This window comes from Mandrillus leucophaeus, unplaced genomic scaffold, assembly GCF_000951045.1.
Source record: "Mandrillus leucophaeus isolate KB7577 unplaced genomic scaffold, Mleu.le_1.0 Scaffold79, whole genome shotgun sequence".
NCBI classification, from domain to species: Eukaryota; Metazoa; Chordata; class Mammalia; order Primates; family Cercopithecidae; genus Mandrillus; species Mandrillus leucophaeus.
In genome coordinates, this window is record NW_012108585.1 from 2,587,405 (window position 1) to 2,607,158 (window position 19,754).

Below are 19,754 nucleotides of genomic sequence, written 5' to 3' on the forward strand. Positions count from 1 at the left end.
GTCCTGCCCTGTCAGCAGGTACCAGCAAGCCTGTGTGCCATGTGGGGTACAGGGAGTCACGGGCATATGATTAAATACTCATGCTTTGTCAAAACACTGACAGTTAACAAAATGCCTCCGCCTCTACTCAGGGAAGGGTGAGCAATGAGGAAAATGACTTCAATATGCAAAAGACATTCCAAGGAGTCCAGGAGGGAATGCTAATTCTAGAGCCAGGAGGGAGTAATGGGAATTAGTTCTTGATTTATAGACTGACTGAAAGAAATCAGCTAGGTTAAACGTGCCTAAATTCTGCTATCTGAGTATGTGCTTAAGGAGATGGGCTCAATGAACTTTGAAAGGCTGTCTCTTCTCTAGTGATGGGAGTGACAGTGAAGTTCCTGATGAAGGAAGGTTTAGGGTGGAAGAATTCTGAGCCCCTGGGTTCTGGATTCAAAATCACACACAGCCCTCTAGACAACACAGAGGTACAGTCTTTGTGGGTAATTTGAAAAACGAGAATGGTGATTGTCTATTTAGGACAGGTTTGGGTACAGCCACTCAGGGAAGCCAGGAACCAGCTTCTAACCGTGGAAGCTTTGTGTTTTCTGTATAAACTGTCCTTGACTGTGGACAAAGAATGGGTACCCAGTGTTCAGTTGGCATCATAATAGGGAACAGAATTCTACACAGATGGTTCAACGGAACAGAGTTTTCTGAGGGGCATATTCACAGAGGGGTAAGGAGACCAGCAACGGATATCGAGGCACTCAGGGCTAAACGTAGAGGGGAGCTGTTACCGCCTTAAGGCCTGAGGAGGAAGGGGAGAAAATACTGTTTGGGGGCCTGGTGGCAGCTGGAGCAGGGAGGAGGACCATGAGGGTGAAACCATAGTCATGGAAGGATGTTGTCACTGCCAGGACCAAGGCACCAAGGTAGGGGGACATGGCAAGAAAATACTCTGCCTTCCCTGCCCTCCCGTGTCCAGTTTCCTATTGACACTGCTCATTGGCGAAACCAATCTGAAGCTGGAGGGCCAGGGAGCCGGGCACCTCGAGCAGTCCCCAGGCGCCAGGCTTCCAGGGCACGGGTCAGGGAACAGAGGGTGGAAGGGGTCTAGGGGAGCCAGCAGGGAGCCAGAGGTCATTTGTAATATTTGCCTTGTTTAGCCAACTCGAGAAGGCTCGTCCTGAGAAGGTGAGCTTCAAAAGCTCTTACCAACTCTCAAATTATTCCGTCATCAAGACTAGTGTGTTTACCTTGCAAACTACCTTGAGCCAGCTGTAATGAAATTCTGAAATGTTTCCCATACACCCTCCTTCTCTGTGAAATATCAGCTTTTTGAGGGCAGGGCCTGATTCTTTTATGAACAGTTGTCTTGATCACTTCAACCCCTCCGCACGTGGAGTGCCTTACACTTTCCAGAGTGCCGTACTCAGTGACCCCTCAAGTCAATGTTTTGAGGCTTTTGAATCGGTCAAGGTGATCATCTTGCTGAGTGGCCTGAGTTCTCCAGTGAGAGAAAATGGGTAGTCTCCTTGAGTGAGGGCCACAGCACACCAGACATGATGGTGGACCCCTTTATGGTGAGAGCCCACAGCCATGCCACCAGCCAGACAGGAACCCAGGAGGCCAGGATGGTGGAAGCAGGCGTGGAAAGTCATTGGATTCCCTTTCCAGGTTAAGCTTGGCCATGCAGTGTCTTAAGTGTAGGGCTCATGGTCCTAAATGTCACCTCCATCCTGATGCCACAGTGTCAGTGTTGCCACTATTCCATTTCTACTTTTGGGTGAAGACTTACTCCCCCTGAGGGGAGAGCACATGAAATCATTAGCAAGTGCTGGCACAGACGGCTATTCCCCACCCTGGCCAGGCTGGAGGGGCTGGGTGGTAGTGGGGGGTGTGGGTGAAGTGAGCGTGAAAGGAGAGGTGAAGGGTGTCTAGACACTCCCTTTGCCGAGGGCTGGTGGCCTGTGGCTTGCTCTCTAGGACAGCGCGGATCTGTTTGGGGTAATGGCAGGCACTGTTCTTTCTCATCCAGCTGTCTCCTCCTCTTCTGAGTCCCGCAGGGTCCTGGGGCCAATAGGCTCTGTCACCTCCAGCCTGTATTGGGTAGCCGCCTGTCACTGCTCAGGCCGGGTTGGAAGGGCCTGTGAGGGGCGGGGTGCGGGATCCAGTTCATGGCTTCCAGGGCCAATTTGGGTGAAATGCAGATGCTCTTCCACTCCCGTGTTTCTGCTTCCCAGTTTCATTCTAAATGGAAAATATTTCTGTAGGTTTAAGTCCAAGGTGCAGTCCCAGAGTGGGTATTTGCCCTTTTGACATAAAACAGAAAGTGGAGGCTGCCCTGAGCCTTGGGAAAAGTACTCAGAGAGAATCTTCCCCCTGAGGCAGCGTAGCTTGATGAGTTAGGTATTCTGAGTACCTGTAAAGCCTGTTCATTCTTTCCATTTCAGCTCAGACTGACTGAGTTCAAGTCCTGGTGTTGCCACTTACTAGCTGGGTATAAGTTATATAACATTTTAGTTCATCAATACCCTAATCTATAAGCTGGGGATGAAAATAGTGTCTATGGTGGGGAATCGGTATGAAGATTAAACAATTGAAATTGTGTCAAGGCCAGGCATGGTGGCTCACTCCTATAAAGCCAGCACTTAGGGAGGCCGAGGTAGGAGGATTGCTTGAGCCCAGGAGTTCGACACCAGTCTGGGAAACATAGTGAACCCCGTCTCTACAAAAAAAAAAAAAAAAATTAGCAGAGCATGGTGGTGCATGCCTGTAGTCCCAGCTACTTGAGAGGCTAAGGCGGGAGGATTGCCTGGGCCCGGGAGTTTGAGGCTGCAGTGAGCTATGATCACATCACTGCACTCCAGCCTGGGTGAGAGAGTGAGACTGTGTCTGAAAACATTTTGTTAAAGTGTGTCAAGTTCAGAAAACAGTGCTTAATGCATGCCATGTGCCATGCAAATGTTTGCTCTTGTTTATTTCAAGGAGCATATACTCTTCTGGGCAGAGCATCCTCCTAGGACTCTGGAGAGCTAGAACATCTGCAAGGCCACCAACGGAACCAGTATCTCCCAGTGTCCCCCAAGCATCTCTTCCATCGAGCTATTGCCTTGCTCACAAACCCTCAGTGAGTTGCTTGTCTGGAGATACAGGCCAAATCAAGCCTGTCTACAATCTGCTGTCTGGCTGTGTCCATTCCTGGCCACAAATCCTCTGCTTCACCAGGAAAACCTGTTTATGGGCCCCATTCTCCTAGTTGTTTTCACCTCTGCCTTACCCTGCCTGAAATGCTCTCCTTCCTCACGTTTCCCTCCAAAGCCTATCCATTCTTCGATTCCAGCTCCAGTTCTGCCCTGAAGGCTTGCCCATGCCTGTGGATCACCGTCTTCTGCCTCCTGCCTCCTCCTGCTTCCCCGGCTGGTGTCTGTCTGGTATCATCAGTCATCTCCTCCCAAGCAGCCTATTACTTTCTCTACTGACAATGCCTTGAGCCGGAAGCCAGACAGCAGATATTCCAAAACTGAAAACCTACAGATTTGCCTGTGTATTTACTATATTTCTTAAGAACACAAGAGAGACTGAACTTCCTAGAAGTTATTCCTAGGGCCAGCATCATGGGAGTTTGAAGGTTGGCTGTGTAGAGCAGTCACTCCAAGTCAGTTGATTTGCTTTCTTGTTCCTCTCACCACATCAGTATCATAACATGGAGCTTCCTCTGTGTTGTGCTGTGAGGTGACAGTAAAAGGGCTGTCGCCACTGCCTGGGACTTGATCTTTCCCTGAAACAGGGACAATTTCTATGACTAGTGCTACATTGCATTTATCCGTTCTATTGGACACACGTTCATAGGCCCAGGATCAGAATAAAGTAAGTCCACAGCTAGAAGAAATCAGTTTATAAGCAAACAAGACTCTGATGTTGGCCCTTATAAAGAAACTGCTTGTATTACATATTACAGTTTAATTTTGTCCCCATTAGATGGTCCCAGTGATATCTTTGCTTCCTGACCACAGTCTAGTTTTTAAAGGTTATTTGCACAGGTGACTTTTTTTATCCTTTCCAATCTAAATACAGTTGTCCCTTGGTATTCACAGGTGATTGGTTCCAGGACTCCCCAACCCCTTGGATACCAAAATCCTTGGGTGCTCAAGGCCCTTACATAAAATGCATAGTGTTTTCATATAACCTTTGCACATCCTCTTGTGTACCTTAAATCATCTCCAGGTTACTTATACTACCTAATACGGTGTAAGTGCTATAAAAATAGTTCTTATGATGTATTGTTTTCATTGACTTGTAAGATTTTATTGTCATATTATTTTTATTAATTTTTTTTTCAAATATTTTCTATCTGTGGTTGGTTGAATCACCAAGAGTGCAAAGGGCCAACTGTATCAACAGCTCAGAGTGGAGAGCCCAGAGCCCAGGCATGGATCATCAGGGGAAGAATAAGGCTGGTGGAGAAGAAACAGGACCCCCAGAGCTGGTTCTTTCTGTGGACTGGGAGCTCCTCCAGGATGCTGGGTTAGGACCAGCAGGGCGGCCAGCACCATGGAGACATGCTGCTGCTTTTGGAGATGGGGAGAGGGATATGACCTTTTCTGGGAATCAAATCAGAGTGAAACCAGAAAAAGAAGCTAGACTTCTTGGGGTAACTTGGCAAACAAAGCTCAGACAGATGGAGGGGTGTTCAAGGAACTTTGCACGATTTCCTGTGGGCTAAGAGAAGACATTTGTAAATCTGAAAGGGCAACATAGGGAGAGCTCCTGCAGGGAAGGGATTGGGTCAGCCCCGCTCTCCCCGACCCCGGGCTTGGTTAGGGGACAGAGAATGGGACGGGGTCAAGGAGGCTGTCTGTTTCCCTCAGTGCAAATGCCTGGACAGCACATGTGTGCAGGCTGTGTGCCTGACCGACGAGCCCCTGATGGGCGACTGTTGACTGACTGTCCATGCAAAGGGTATGGGCTATGCTTGGCAGTCCCCAGCAGGCAGGGCTTGTTCACCCGCGTCCTGTCCAGGAGCTATCCTGGCCTTAGTGTTGAAAGATGGCCCTGAGTTGAAGGAGTGGCGGAAGGTCCCACTTGGGTGCTTGATGATGATCTAGAGCCTTGTGCCCTTCTCTTCATGGCCTCCTCCTTTATGGCAGCAAGCCATCATCCTATGGGGCCCGTTTCTGAGCTGGACGCCCAGCAGTTACCTCAGAAAGTGTTGTGGGGCCCAGGTGTCCTCTCAGAGGATATGTGCACGCCTGAGTCGTTCTCACTGCGTGTGTTCATTTCACTCACTGCGTGCTTCGTTCGTTCAGCTCCAAGTACCTGCTGCTGTTTCTGAGCTAGGAGGGCTTCCTTCAGGTAATAGGGGAAGCATGATCTGGAAAAGGGAACGTTTCTTTTTGCCCCATGGAGAGACATCCTGAGACACTTCATCAACCAGGAAGGCTCCTAAGCAGCCACTGGGTTGCAGTGAAAGTGTTCGGCCGCCAGTGACTGCTGTGGTGAGACTTGTGAGAGAGAACAGTGGTGGTGAGCATAGCAGCCCCTCAGAAAGCAAACCAGGGAGTGGGTGCCTGACATGCATGATTCCTAATTCACACGGTCCCTGCATAAGCTAGGCATTCCTGTATCCTGTTTTCACATGAGGAAACTGAGGCCCCTGGAACTCACGTCTTTTGCCCAAGGCTATCTAACTAGGAGGCTGTAATTAGTGAAGCCGGGATTCATACCTAGGGCTGTCTGATTCCAAAGCTGGGCTCTTTCCACGGTATGGCCTGAGGGTGCAGTCTAGAGCAGGAACTGATGGGGTTTGAAAGAACATGAGATGGTGGAGTGCCAGGCTGGCTGGTGTTGGGCCCCGGCTGGGATGAGACAGTGTCTTCAAGTGTCAGGGATGGACACATGTCCCTGTCGGTAGATGTTGGTCCCTGGCAGCCAGGCATGGTGGCAGCACTCCCAGCCTGGCCTGCCCTGCACAAGCCTTCAGGCACACGGGCTTCTTGACAGAGTGACAGCTAGGGTTCCATGCCTGCACCAGTGGCAGGAGAGATGCAGGTGAAACAAGGGGGAAAGGACTGTAATTACCTCTTAACAGGTTCCACATTTCTCTGCTGTCAGAATGGTTTTGTTTTCTGATTTATTTTGATCTGCTGGAAAATTAGTTGCGGCAGTGTGTTTGGTGTGTTATCATTGTCCTGCTAGCTAGCAGTCATCATCAGCAATGTTAGCCCGGCAGACGTGATCTTTCTTTCCTTTGCCCAATTCATGTCAGGCTCTGTGCGGCAACGGCGAGGGAGAGGCGTGACTGTGTGTCTCTGCCTGTCTGTGGACCCCGAGTCCTCACCACCACCCGACAGGGGACAGTCCTGCTGGCTGTGTCTTCCCGGAAGGCTCATGCCCCCACAGATTGTCTGGCGAGCCTGCCAGCTGTACTGCATCGCTCTGTGCATGTGACCTAGCTCTCTCCCAGCCCCCTGCTCCATCCCACATGCAGCCTCTGTCCACTGTCCCCCAGCTCGCAACCCCCACGCAGCCCCACCTTTGACCCACCACCTCCATCTGCACCTGCTTATGGAGGCTGTGTCATGGAGGAGAGGCAGCCTGACCACTCTCAGCCCACAACACGACTGGATCTTTCCCCTCTCTCTGTGGGAAGACAGCCGGTCTCAGACTGGATTTGACCTTTTCTCTTGTGGTCGGGCCAGGATGAGCAGGAAACCATTGTTAAGGCACAGAAGCCTAGGTGGGAGAAGAGAGCCAGCACTGTAGAGTGGGGAGGGCTCAGTGCTTCCAGGGGTGGATGTTTGGCAGCAGGCCCCCTCTGGTCTTTAGTGAAGGTTGCCTGCAACAAGCACTCAAAAAACATGAGTTTTAGAGCCAGACGGAAAGTCACTGAGCCCAGTTACAGTCATCCCTTGGTGTCTGTGGGGAGACTGATTCCCGGACCCCTCTCAGATACAAAACCCAAGGATGCCAATGTCCTTATATATATGTAGGTTATATGCACATACTACACCATCTTATGTATTTTACATATGGTATGTTTTATTTTTTAATTTGTATTATTTTTTAATGAATTTTTTTTCCTGATATTTTTGACCCAAAGCTGGTCGAATCTGTGGGTACAGAGGGCCAACTGTATTTCATTAGTCGGAGTAGAAAACTGAGACTTAACACAGAGGCAAGGATGTGCTCAAGAACTACTTTGGTTGGCACCAGGCCTGGGATATGAACCTGAATCTCTGTGGCAGTCTGTCCAAAAGTGGGCTGAGCTGGTTTCAGGATTGGAGCAGACAGCTGCCCCGGTGCTGGAATTTGAGGGATCTGCCATTTCCTCCCTGGAATTTCTACCTTTAGCATTACCTTTGGAGTAAGTCAGGGATCACCAAACATCTCATTACCAAAGAACTCTTTCTTCCCCCATGACCCAGCACAGAACAGAAAAGAGCAGAGATGCTTTGGTTCAAGTGCATGGGAAAGAGCGGATGACTCAGAGCTGGCCTGTTCAGCTTCTCCTGATTCTCCAACGAGGTCCCTTATGCATTTTGCCAGCACCTTTAGAGCCCCGTGGAGTATAGTGAGAAATGTTTATGGCCTCTGTTACCAGGGCAGATGAATCGGTGCAGACGTTAACAGCTTCTACACCTTAATTAGCATGGGTGTGTTTAGCAGAATAATTGAGAGCAGAGACCAGGTTGATAAAAGAATAGGGGTCCCAACAGGATAGTTTTTGATTAAGGAAGTATTTGGAGCGCTGTGGAAATGCTTGGAACATAGGAAGGGCAAGTTCAGCTGGGGTGCCTTGGGATGACGGAGGGTGGGGTAGCGGGGTAGGGTGAGAATCGGGGCAGCCTGGAAGCTGGGGCCTGAATCACTGGGGCAGGGACCAGAGAGACCAGAGAAGGTCTCAGACATAAACTCTAGCTACTCCATAAAACTGACTAGAGCATGAAAATCCCAGCGCCTCTGCCACAGCCCTGCACGTCACAGGGGTTGCAAAGTCACAAAAAAGATTATGGCATCGAGCTTTCCTAACAGGAACTATGTCCTCAACTAATATTAATAGCTGACATTTGCATAGCAGTTCACGGTTAATATAACACTCTCATATGTTAGGTGCTTCTCTTAATACCCCTTGAGGTAGCTATTATTATTGTTATTATTATTATCCCTGTTTTAAAGGTGTGGAAGCACAGGGTCAGGACCCAGCGAGCCATTACTTGGAAACACTCTCATTAACAATTACTCCTTATAGTCGTTTCTAGCAACTCATGTTCTGGAAATGTCTGGTTTAATTCATCTCTCTCTCTTTCTAGTAGACAGACAGACACACATACACTCTGAGGACTGATAGGGAAGAGGACTTCACTTCTTGCTTCTCCATAGTCATTTCCCAATTGTTGCTCTCTAACAAAAAACTCCCTTCAAAAGCCTCAGCCCTGCTCAGAAATCTAAGGCGGCTTCAGGCAGCAACAGTAGGGTCCACCCCACCCTGAAGGGCTGCTGCAAAGATCTCCAAGAGGAGGCCCCCAATACCATTCCTTCTGAAGGCCCCAGTTCAATGTGGCTTGAGTCCTTCACCTCTGAGTCTCAGCCAGGCAACATCCCAAGGAGCTGAGGAAGCCTCCTCTCTCCTGCCTCCTCTCCCTCACAAGAGATGGCTCCTGTCCTCCCCATCTCCCTCCCACCCTAACCGCTCGCCAAAAATGGACTTGTTTTCTCTGGTGCTGCTTTAATGCATCTTAACACTTCATTACTGGACTTGATCGTGTTATACTTGCATAAAGCAAGCAGTCCAGAGGGCCCTGAGCATGCGGCATTAGATGGAGAAACTGCCTGCAGTCTCATCACGCTGAGATGCCTTGCACAGCGCACCACTCTTAGCACAGACTGAGGCTGGCCGGGCCACCCATGCCAGGTGCTGACAGGCCTCAAGCCTGCAGTGAGGGCCAACCTCAGTCCTCATGGTCTGTACTGGGGACAGAAGTCATCTGATTTTAAATTCCATAGGAATAGACCAATGGGTGGAGTCACCAAACATCCAGATGTTTTCTCCCAGCTTTCCTATCTGCCATTTATTTTTAAAGATGTGTTTATGGACGAGGTATAATTTTCATGCAGAAGGTAAGATTCACCCATTCAGTCTACTGTTCTATGAATTTTTAAAAACAGCTTATCTGAGGTGTAATTGGCATATAACAAACTGCACATAGTTCAAGTGTATACTTTGGAAAGTTTCAACATTGACCATCAGTGCAATCAGGAGGGTGAGCATATTTATCACCCCCCAAAGTTTCCTTTTGCCCCTTTGTAATCCCAGTAGCTCAGCCCTCCCCACCCCGGTTATTTCTTTTCTGTCATCATAGATTAGTTTATATTCTTTGTTGTTTTATATCAGTGAAATCATACAGCATGGAGTGTCTTGACTGCCTTCTTTCATCCAGCATAATTATTTTGAGGTTATGCATGTCTCTGGATGTGCTTATTCCTTTTTATTGCTTAGTTGTGTTCCATTGTCTGGATATAGCACAGTTTATTTATCCATTCACCTGTTGAGTTATTTCCAATTTTGAGCTATTTAAATAAAGGAGCTATGAACATTTGTATATAAGGCTTTGTATGGATGTATGCTTTCCTTTTCTCTTGGGTAAATACCTGGGAGTGGAATGATTACCTCATGTGGTAGTGTATGTTTAGCATTTTAAGAAGTTGCCAAAGTCTTTTGCAAAGTGGTTGTGCCATTTGGTGCTGCCATCAGCAGTGTATGAGAGTTTTGGTCCTTCTACATCCTCACCAACACCTGATGTGGTCAGTATTTTTAATTTTAATTTTAGTCAGTACAATGTGTATGCAGTGGTATCTCATTGTGTTTTCAATTTGCATTTCCCTGAAGACTAACAATATTGAACATCTTTCCTGTGGTTATTGGCCATTCATATATCTTTTTTGGTGAATTATCTGTTCATATATTTTGCACACATGATACTTGGGTCATTTTCATATTATTGCATTATGAGGTTTCTTTATTCTGGCTGGCTATACTTTTTTTTTTTTTAAATCAGATATGTGCTTTGCAAATGTTTTATCTCAGTCTGTGTCATCTTTTCTCTCTCATCTTTGTAGGAAGTCATTTTCTATATATGTGGCGGTCTATTTCTAGACCATCTGCTCAGTTCCATTGATCCATTTGTCTATTTTTACACCAATACCACACTGCTTTGATTACTATAGCTTTATAATAATAAGTCTTGAAATCAGATAGTGCTAGTTACCCCTTCGGCTTTGTTCTTTTTCATGGTGGTTTGGTTATTCTAGACCTTCTGCATTTCCGTATGAATTTTAAAATCAGTTGGCCTATTTCTCCAAAGAAAAGTGTTTGCTTCATATGTTTATTTTGAAGCTCTGTTAATAGGTGCCTGACCATGTAAGATTGTTATGTGCCCTTGAAGACTTGACCCCTTTGTTGTTTTGAAAAGCCCTTTTTAATCCCTAGTGATAACCTTTGCACTGAAATTTACTTTGCCTGATATTAATATAGACACTCCAGTGTCCTTTTGATTGTGTTAGTATCGCATAGTTGGCCCTTTGTATTCTCGGGTTCTGCACGTGCAGATTGGAAACACTGGAAAATAAAAATAAAAAAACAAAAATAATGCAAATAAAAAATACAGTATCACAATTATTTACATAGCATTTACATTGTATTGGTTTTTTGTTTTTGTTTTTGTTTTTTTTTTTTGAGACGGAGTCTCACTCTGTTGCCCAGGCTGGAGTGCAATGGCGCGATCTCGGCTCACTGCAAGCTCTGCCTCCCGGGTTCACGCCATTCTCCTGCCTCAGCCTCCCGTACATCATATTGGTTTTTATAAGTAGTCTAGAGATGGTTTAAAGTATGTGGAGGGATGTGCATAGGTGATATGTAAGTATCATACCATTTTATAGAAGGGATGTGTGCATCTGAGGATTTGGGTATCTGCGGGGCAGGAGGAGGTGTGTCCTAGAATCAGTCCCCTACAGTTACTGAGGGACAGCTGCATATCTTTTTCCATTCCTTTACTTTTAACCTATTTGTGTCTTTATATTTAAAGTGGATTTCTCGTAAGCAGCAGATAGTTGGGTCCTGCTCTTTTATTCAGCCTGATTTAATTGGCATATTCAACCAATTTGCTATTGATAACTGGCTATGCTTATGTTTAACCTCTTGCTGTCGTTTTCTATTAGTCCCATATAGCCTTTGTTCCCTTTTCTCTCTTTTTCTGCCTCCTTTTGGATTAACTGAATATTTTTAAGGATTCAGTTTCATCTCTTCTGTTGACATATTAGCTAAAATCCATTGTTTTGTTATTTTAACAGTTGCTGTAGGGCTCATAGCATACATTCTTAATCATCACAGTTTGTCTTCAGTTTACTAAACCGCTTCACATATAGTACAGGAACTTCAAAATAGCACACTTAGATGGCTCCCTTCCTGGCCTTTGTGCCATTGCGGCCATACATGCTAATTGTGCATTTGTTCTAAACCTCACAATACACTGTTACTATTTTTGTTTAGGCAGTTAGTGATCTTGTAAATGAAAATCATATACACTTCACCATGTAAGTACCATTTCTGGTGCCCTTCATTCCTGTATGTAGACCCACACTTCCATCTCATTTTCTTTTCCTTTTGCCTGAAGGACTTCCTTTAACATGTCTTGTAGTGCAAGTCTGCTAGGATTAAAATCTTTCAGCTTTTCTGTGTCTGAAGAGAAGTCTTTATTTTTCAGTTTTATTTTCGAAGGATATTTTTACTTAGTATAGAATTCTCAGGTGATAGTTTTTTCTTTCATGACGGTAAAGCTATGATTCCACCGTCTTCTTGCTTGTGTTGTTTCTAATAAGAAACCTGCTGTCACTCTTGTCTGTTCCACTGTACCTAAATGTGTCTTTATGCCCTGGCTACTTCTAGCATTTTCTTTTGATCACTGCTTTGAGGAATTTGATTATGATGTGCCTTGGTATAATTCTTTTTTTTTTTTTTCTTCCATGTTTCTGGTGCTTGGCATTCCTTGAGCTTCTGGAACCTGTGGATTTATATTTTTAAAATTAAAATTGGTAGATTTCTGGCGATTATTTATAAAAAACGTTTTTGGTTTTCCCCCCATTCCTGTGAGAATTCTAATTACACATGTATTAGGCTGCTTGACATTGTCAAACAGATCACCGGCACTTTCATTTTATTTAATTCTTTCTTTTTCTCTGTCTTTCATTTTGGATAGTTCCTATACTATGTGTTTATGAATCTTCTCTTTTTTTGCCATACATAATTTGCCTGCCTTCTTCCCTCCCTCATTCCTTCTCTTCCTTCCTTTAGAAGAACCTAGGGGGATTTATCTAATTTTATAATGATTATTATGTCAAAACCAATCCAGAGCTTCCATTCCCAAACCAGACTACCAGTTGGAAATTCTGGAGGCGGGGAATACAAGGGGTGACATTCCTGGAATTTGGGGGACTTTGCAGGACTTGACACTTTAGAGGTTGGATTAGGATACATCCAATTTCTCCTGCTTCCTCCCCCTTCTTCTTTCCTATCCCCAAAGTAAGGAGAGTCCTGTGAGCCCAAAGGCACCAGACACAGCCCCAGCACACTCTTGGCAGGCAGGGCTGAGTGCCTGCATTTCCCTCTCAGTAGGGAAGCCTTAGGGAGCCTCTCACAGGAGTGAGACAGGAACAGCAGCTTTATGGAAACTGAGTTCCAAATAAACACCCGGAAGAAAACTCAGGCTCCCCTGTAGGCCTGGAAAGCTTTGTCTGAGACGATGACCTTAGGAGGAGGTCACCAAAACCACTTCTTCCCTCACAGCTCACGGGATCAGAGCCAGCTGTGCCTGCTGAATGAGTGGTCAGGTACAGCGCACCTACCTCCTGCCAGAGAAAAGGAGACCTGCAGTCTGGCTGTGGCAGGTCTCAGCAGAATCTTTAGCTTTCTTCAGGCTTGATCAGCTGCCTCAAGACCTGTGCTCATGTAAAGAACAAAGAGTACATGTAGGTTAGGAATGTTCTCCACTTCGAGTAACAGGATACTTAAGGACTTTGAATTGGTTCAGCAGCTCAAGATGCCACTGAGAACCAAGGCTCTTTCTCTCTTTCCACTTCCTTATACCGAGCCTGTTGGCTTTTCATATTCAAGCTGATTTCCTTATGGTTGCAAGATGGTCGTCAGTGGGGCTCCAGGCATCATGCCCCCATTCAAGGCAGGTGGAACCAGGAAGGAGTGGAGCCAGTAACACTCTGGCCCTTTTTTTTTTTTTACATAAAACAGGGTCTTTCCCAGAAGTCCCTAGCATAGTACTTCTTGAATTTAATCTACACAAGGATCCCCTGGGGATCTCGTTAAAATACGGGTTTGGATGTAGTAGATCTTAGGTAGAGCCTGAAATTCCACGTTTTGATCAAGCTGCCAGAGTATGTCAGTGTGGCTGGAAACTGCATTTTGAGTAGCAAGGTGCAAGGCTACTTCTCCTTACTCTTCGTGACACAGTCCAGTTAACTGGTTCCAACTGGCTGCAAGGGAGGTTGACAAAGTGTCTTACCTTTTTCAGGGGAGAGTTTGGGTAGCAAACCAGTATCAGCCACAGAATTGTACTGAAAATGCAGGGTAGGACGCATCTGAAGTCACAGGGTCAGGCTGGGACAAGTTAGAGCCTTCACCTCCGTGAGGGACGACCACGGACCCCTTACTGTGTGTCCACACTCAACCTGCAGGGACAGGGCATTATTGCCGCGAGCCAGTCTGTCCTGTATACTCACTGGAGTAGGGATTCCACTTTCAGAATTTTATCACCTCAGCACCCAGCACAGTGCCTGGTAGACAGCAGGTACCCAATACGTGTCTATTACACCAAAATGTTTATTGGCACATGGTCTAAAGATGGTGCCAGGGAATCTCGTGAAAATGCAATTCTGATTCAGGAGATCCAGGATGGGGATCCAAGATGATGCATTTGGAACAAGCTCCCAGAGGATGCTGCCGTCTGTCCGAATCCTGGGCCCCACTTTCAATAGAAAGGGCCTAGGACATGCAGAGTTAGCAGCAGCTACTTGTTCTTCATTCATGCAGACCCGAAGCTGTTTGCAAGGGTGTTAGCAGATACTAGATATGGCCGGTGGGGAGGAGTAAGGAGGGCCTTGGCTATGCCTTTTTCCAAGATCCAGGAGCTGGATGCCCAGAGATCTCATCCCTGGCTTCCTTGTCCACTGAAAACAAAAATCAACAGTATACCCGGGTGAGGAGAGAGACCAGCCAAGCACATCTTTCAACAGCTCTTAACTTGCTTGGCCCCAGCCATGAAACAGGAACCCGCCATCCCCCTAGCTCAGCCCTGGCCCTCAGGAAGTGCCGGGGACTCTGCCGGGCTGTGTGAGTGAGGGGCCGATGACTTTCAGATGTTGGGGCTTCAGCGGGGGAGTGGGGTAAGCCGGGGAGAGGGAGCATTTTTTTGTGAATATTTTACCCACGGGAAAAGCTGAATTCTCTAGAGCAGAGCTCTGGATTTTTTTTTTTTTTTTTTTTTTTTTTAGGTAGTGGGAAGTGAGTTACTGGAATTTCTTCTGAATTCGAAGCCAAACAAAGTTTCTTGCGGTTTTAGTTACACAAGCGGCTGCTGCCAAGATGGAATGAATGAGAAGAGCCACTGAAAGGACGAGACAGCGAGGGGCTGGGGGAGGAGGGTGCAGAACAGGACCCGGGTGCAGTGCAGAGCAACCCTCCAGGCGGGCATGCTGCCTGCTTCTATGCTGTCAACTCTTTAGGGAGAGAACTGACTGTTCTGTCTGCCTCCCAGGATCAGCATTAAAAAGAAGAAAGGTCTGTGAAAGTGAGGCGTACACTCCAGACACACACACACATGTAAATGATTATCATTGCTTTGTAATTTACCATAATTCGGGCCTGTGCACTCTATGGGGTCCTGCTTTGTTCAGTTTCCTCACTGAGTGGCAGTTGGACGAGACAGTTCTGCCCCTAAGCTGCAGGCAAGCGACTCTCCGTTCAGCCTGGTTCCAATGTGAGTCTGCAGCGATGCCCGCTGCTCCAAGGGGCAGCAAAGATAATTAACTTCTAGTGGTGATCCCCAAACTTCATTTTCCTTAGAGCCTGAAGCCTCCTCCTCGTTACCTGTCCTGGTAGCCACAGAACGGACCAGGGCCATGTGTCTCCTTTCATTTCTCCAGCCTGCCCTCTGGTGGGAGCTGGGCTTCAGTGAGCGGCGCCCCGGCTAGGGCCTTTCTGCAGATTCCGGGTTGGCTTCCCGTGGTGCCTGGCATCTCTTCTGCTCTCTGGGAGGAGGGATGGGCCACTAAGTGCTGACAGCAGCCTGTCGCTCACACTTTGCTCCCTCTGTAGAAACACTCCATGTCTCTCCATTCCATCCCTGCTTGGGTCAAGCGGGTGGGAAGGGCTCATGAGAGCTGGCTGAACTCAACCCTTTACACTGGGCGTTCAGTGTCATTACATTGATAGCTTGAAATGGGCGGTAGGGGGAATATTTACACCACAAAAACTGGTGTATGCTACAACCAGAGCTTTCCTTCTCTCTCCCCTAAAAGCCAGTTGTTAAAACATTTAACAACATACCACTGGCCAGAACCACTTGGGAAGGTGAGGTAGGGCTGCAGGGAGAGCCCAGGTGGTAGAGGAAATCGTAGCCTGCCTTCCTTGCCCATAGCACGTGCCGGCCACCACTCAGGAGCTTTCGGAACTTAGGAGCGCTCTTCTGAAACTCTCCTTAAACAAACACCTCCTCATCCCAAATGAGTTGACCTTCGATTAGAGGACTCTGCTGTGGAGCAGAGCTGGGATTACTCAAAGCAGAGTTATAGATGAGACTTATTGTCCATGTTCCTAGGCTCCCTTCCACCGTTCCCTGTTCTCCAGACTCCATGTTCTTATCCGATGGTATTTCTACTCTTTTTCTCAACCTGTTGCTAATGTGCTCATTCAAGAGAGGCTGGTGTGCACCTAGCCAGGGACTTTTTGCGGGGAGTGGAAGGGAGTGTTTTATTAGGAATTTAAGTTATATGTGCAAGGAAGAGCACATCCATGGTGGTATTCTCCACATTCATGGAGGAAGGTTGGGTCAGTGGAGATCAGTGCTGGAAGAGCAGTTTCAGCCTGCGTGGTCTTGATGTGGGCTTGGCTGATGAGAAGCTCTCTCCAGTTCTGTAATTCTGGGATTTCAGCTGTTTTCTACTGAAGATAGGGATTTTTAAAACTGCACAGCTTTTCAGGCGAGTTCCTTTAGGCCAGCCGTCATGTTACAGTCAGGGAGTTTGAGGCCCAGGGATGTTTCCCAGGGGCTGAACTCTAACTAAAAATGAAGGTCTCCTAGTCCCATTGCCTGTTTTCTTCACTCAGCTGTTTCAACGGATGTTGCCTCATGTGAATTATGGATGACTGCCGGAGTTATTAGAATGAACAGAGTTACCAAGAGCTAAATACTCGTCATTTATACCTGGCCGGTTCTGTTTTCAGTTGTCCTTTTTCTTTACAAAGAGCTTTGAAACAAGACTGGCCTGTTTGACCTTCCATTTAGAGTTAATGTCAAAGCTTGCCGAGGCCTGGGAAACAGGTTTCACTGTTGGCCTTAAAAGGGAGTAGGAAACAAGAACTTTGATTATCCTAGGCTCTGGCCTATTCTTTAATAAGGAATTTGAGAAGATGCCTTAGTGGCTAGTATTCCTAGAACATAATACTTGAAAGTGGAACAAGCAGACGAAAATATGCCTTAGGCAGGAAGCCAGATGGGAAGGGCCAGTGTCCACAGGATCTGCACAGTAAGGACCCTGTGGGAAGGTGTCACAGGTAACCGGGCCTGATGGCCCAGCACCCAGCTGCTTTGCAGTGGTTCTGGCTTCGGGGCTTCTCTGGGTGGCTGAAGAACAGGTCTGTGAGGTTCATTCAGCAGCTCCTGTTGGGATCAGGTGTGAATTGTGTGCGAGGCCCAGGGCTGGGGCTGTGGAGTCAGGAGGTACAGTACCTCCCTCCAGAGTACTCTGGCCACAGAGTCACGAGGTTAGGCTGGAAGGAGACAAACAAGAAACAATGACAGGACCTGGACTCAGGCTGTCATGAGCAGCCCTCCTCTGGACAGCGGGAAATGTGGGTTGGGGACTCTTGTTTACGACTTTGTTATGTTTTTTCTCACTGAGCGATGCTCATAACAGGAGAAAGGATTTCTTCACTGTCCCAAAAGAATGTGCTTCAGGACTGAAATTGGTAGTGGCCTTGCCTTACTCATGTGCTCCAAGCACGTTGGAACCCCAGAGGATTTTTAAGCAGATTTTTATTCTTGTTTTCTGGAGACAAAATCTAAAGTGAGGGCTGTGTGTTGTGGGCAGGAGTGGGGGTGGGGGGGTCATGCAAGAAATTTGGAAGCTGTATGCTTTGCCTGGCTGACTGTCCCAATTACCCCGGCACAGTGGGGGCCTCCGGGCCCAGATGTGGGAGGTCCCACAGGGGCCTGCTCCCAGTTGACAGAGGGCTCTTTACCATTAGGACCTCTTCTGGGTTTCTCAAATTATGGCTTTTCCTCCTTCATGGTCTCCTGGTATTTTTAACCCCTTCTCTCCATTTTTCCCAAGGAATGTTCTAGAGGAAGGGTTTCTGGGAATGGGTCCCCTCCTCGCCTGACCTTCGCAAGGGGAGGGATCGGGGAAGTATTGAGTCGTTCCTGCTCATCTTGATTGTGATCGTGACCTCATGGAGTGTCGCTGGATAAGCGATCGTGTCCCTTGAGGCAGGGCTGCACATGGTGCAGTTCCAGAGAAATGAGGGAATGAGAATGAATGTGGCTGCTCATTTGTTCAGTGGCTATTTAGGAAGGTTGGGTCAGTGGAGATCAGTGCCCGAAGAGCAGTTTCAGCCTGCGTGGTCTTGATGTGGGCTTTGCTGATGAGAAGCTCTCGCCAATTCTGTCATTCTGGGGAAAGCAGGCCATGTCCCATTGGGAGTGCTCCTGTGAGTCTTTAAGTTAGTAATTCTCATCCCTGGCCACACAGAAGAATCATCTGGGATCATTTCACAGAAACAATGTCAGGATCCTACAGTCTATTCCAGGCCCTTCATTTTCAAACTTGAGTGGGCATGAGAATCACCTGGAGGATTTGTTAAAACACAGACTCCTGGGCTCTCACTTCCGAGTTTCAATGGCTCCAGGATGGAGCTTGAGAATTTGCATTTCTAAAAAGCTCCCGGGTGACTCCCTGCTGCTGGCCTGGGACCACACTTTGGAAATCATGATTATGAACACAGGAATTAGAATGTCTGCAGATGTGGCCTGGGCATCTGAATTTGTTCACATTCTCCAGGTTGATTTTAATGTATGGCTCTGGCTGAAAACGATTTCCGATCATTGATTTTTTTTTTTTTTTTTTTTGCATCATCCAATAACTATTCATTGGTCAGATTGTGTGTTAATCACTGAGTTCGAGTGAAGACCCTCAAGAATTCCACTGACGACTGCATCATCAAAGGGAACCGAGCCCTGCCCAGGGACAGGGTTGTTTTCCTCTTCCTCGTCCTTTGGAGAAGCACAGTTGAAGCTTCCCTCCTACACCACAGCCCCCACTCCTTGAGCATGAATGTGCTGTAAGTGTGAGAGCCGGCCGTGTACCCTGCCCGGCATCCCTCTCCAGCCAGCATCTCTCTGAGGAGTGAGGATTTCTTGCTGAGTACATGACGATGGCCTGTTTACTTTGCTCTGGAGTTTGAGGCTCTTGCGCAGATTCTGCCTTCCCAGACAGTTCAAGAACCAACCAACCAGTTGGTCCTGGCGACCTAGAAAGCATAGTCAGTTGCCCTGGAATAGGTTGATTGCACCCCAAAAGTGCTTTTCCGCCTCTCCCCGTCACAGGTGTTTGCAGCTCCATTTTCCCTCTGAGTCGGCTTGTCCGTTACTAGGTTTGCGTTCCTTGATGGGGTCTGTTATTCCAAGGTCTTCGGCAGTGGCGCTTTCCACCCAGTTTGGCTGCGGGGCTGAGAAGGTGCCTTGCATTTTGTATGGTGTGTCCTTTGCGGGTCTGTGCCTCCCTTCTGTCTGTTTTCCCTCAGGACCACCCACCGCACCATGCTTGTATCTACAACAGCTATGAGGAAGAATATATAGATTAATCGCCTTGCTGCAGGGTGCCAGTTACCCAGTGGCTCTGGCAGACCCAGTCAATGGATCCTTTAGTGTGGCCTTCATCAGTAGAGCTGCCACTGCTAGCACCCAAAAGGTAGCACTAATATGCATGTGTCACCTGAAAATTACAATGTAAACAGTGGGGCAACACATGTATAGGAAGGTAAATTTTAATTAAAAGTCTGTTCTCCAACTTAGCCTGCCTTTAAAGATACAGAAATGCCAAGCTGTCAGGCTGCCGGTCAGGTTAAGAGGGTTCTCTCGTGCACTGTGGACCAAGCTGGAAGGACTAGGGCTTCATTGAAATCAGATGCCTTTGATTAATTTTCTACCAAATGCGTCCCATATGGGGAAGATGTGCCCTCAAGTGGTTAGCGGAGCCAGCAGGAGCCAAAGCTTCCTGAGAAGTGCTGGGTCTTCTCTCCTGCAGTGTCAGGGGGTGCGGACAGCACAGAGGGAGGGTATGAGAGTTGAGCCATGTGCCAAAAAGGAGCAGGTGGGAAAAAGGAGCCCATGGCTCAGCAGCAAATTGTGGATGCTGAGTGGATGTGGCTTTTGAGGCCCTATGCCCAGTGGTCATCCTGAATTTTCTGCACTGACTGGGGAGGGGGT

General features: G+C 47.4%; 1 protein-coding gene and 1 long non-coding RNA gene across 4 annotated transcripts in view; both read left to right on the forward strand.

Moving 5' to 3' along the window:
* CACNA1C (calcium channel, voltage-dependent, L type, alpha 1C subunit) overlaps positions 1 to 19,754 on the forward strand; it is a 775,650-nt gene that overhangs the window by 307,920 nt on the left and 447,976 nt on the right. The gene's annotated exons all lie outside the window — the stretch shown is intronic.
* Positions 751 to 19,337, forward strand: LOC105529887. Its single transcript, XR_001004577.1, has 3 exons — positions 751 to 914; positions 18,425 to 18,607; positions 19,070 to 19,337. It is a non-coding gene; the product is annotated as an uncharacterized LOC105529887 (long non-coding RNA).